We start from the raw sequence: 1,878 nt of genomic DNA on the forward strand, positions 1-1,878 counted from the left end.
CATTTTTTGGTTGCAGCCATCATTGTTGTTTGGCGGGCCCGGGCTGGGGATTCGAACCCGCCACCCTAGGTGTACGTGGCTGGCGCCCTAGCCGGCTGAGCTATAGGCGCCGAGCCCCCAGCTGTTTTTTTGTTGTAGTTGTCATTGCTGTTTAGCTGGCCTGGGCTGGGTTCGAACCTGCCAGCCTTGGTGTGTGTGGCCAATGCCGTAACCACTGTGCTATGGGCACCAAGCCCAGAATTGTTCTTTTTTAAGATAATTCAAATAATTTTTTCTTTTTTTTTTGAGATAGAGTCTCAAGTTGTTGCCCTGGGTAGAGTGCAATGGCATCGTAGCTCATAGCAACCTCAAATTCCCGGGCTTAAGCAATTCTCTTGCCTCAGCCTCCCAAGTAGCTGGGATCACAGGCGCCCACCACAATACCTGGCTATTTTTCTTTTGTTTTTTGTTGCAGTTGTCATTGTTGTTTTAGCTGGCCTAAGTCAGGTTTGAACCCGCCAGCCTTGGTGCATGTGGCCAGCACCCCACCACTGAGCTACTGGTGCTGCCCCAAATAATTTTTCTTTTGAGACAGAGTCTTATTCTGTTGCCTAAGCTACAATGCCATGGCATCAGCCTAGCTCATAGGAACCTCAAACTCCTGGGTTCAAGTGATCCTCCTGCTTCAGCCTCCCAAGAGCTGGGATTACAGGTGCTTGCCACAATGCTGGTAATTTTTTTCACCCTATTTTTTGTAGAGATGGGGTCTTGCTCTTGGTTAAATTGGTCTTGAGCTCCTGAGGTCTACAGTCCACCCAACTTTACCTCTCAGATTGCTAGGATTACAGGCCACAGTGCCCAGCCAGATTTAACAGGGAACAGAAAGTCAAATTCCATAGTATTTATTTTTTTTGAGACAGAATTTCACTTTGTTGCCCACGGTAGAGTGCCGTGGTGTTATAGCTTACAGCAATCTCAAACTCTTGGGCTCAAGCAATTCTCTTGGCCTTAGCCTCCCAAGTAGCTAGGACTATAGGTACCCACCACAATGCCCAGCTATTTTTAGAGGCAGGGTCACACTCTTGTTCAGGCTGTTCTTAAGTCTGTGAGCTCAGGCAATCCACCCACCTGGTCTCCCAGAGTGCTAGGATTACAAGTCTAAACTACAGCACCTGGACAATTTTTTCTGTTTTTAGTAGAGATGAGGTCTCCCTCTTGCTGAGGCTGGTTTTGAACTCCTGAGTACAAGCAATCCACCTGCCTCAGATAGGTGCTAGGATTATAGGCATCAACCACCAGGCCTGGTCACTCATATTTGTCAGTGACAGAGCTTACATAATATTCCAGAACAGCTTTTATTTATTTATTTATTTATTTTAGAGACAGAGTCTCACTTTGTCGCCCTTGGTAGAGTGCTGTGGTATCACAGCTCACAGCAACCTCCAGCTCTTGGGTTTAGCAACTTTCTTGCCTCAGCCTCCCTAGTAGCTGGGACCATAGGTGCCTGCCATAATGCCCAGCCTTTTTTTTTTTTTTTTGGCAGTTTGGCTGGGGCCGGGTTTGAACCTGCCACCCTCGGTATTTGGGGCCAGTGCCCTACTCACTGAGCCACAGTGCCGCCCCAGAACAGCTTTTAAAGGTCTCATCAGAAAAATGTCAGCTTTTATTTATTTATCTTTGGTTGTTGTTGTTGTTGTTGCAGTTTGGCCGGGGCCAGGGCTTGAACCTGCTACCCTCAGCATATGGGACGGGTGCCCTACTCCCTGAGCCACAGGCACCACCCCAAGAAAAATGTCAGCTTTAGGCTCAGCGCCTGTGGCTCAAGCGGCTAAGGTGCCAGCCACATACACCTAAGGTGGTGGGTTCGAATGCCCAGCCCGGGCCGCCAAACAACAATGA

The sequence above is a fragment of the Otolemur garnettii genome, unplaced genomic scaffold (genome assembly GCF_000181295.1).
Source record: "Otolemur garnettii isolate 467f Iridium unplaced genomic scaffold, OtoGar3 scaffold00045, whole genome shotgun sequence".
Lineage (NCBI taxonomy): Eukaryota > Metazoa > Chordata > Mammalia > Primates > Galagidae > Otolemur > Otolemur garnettii.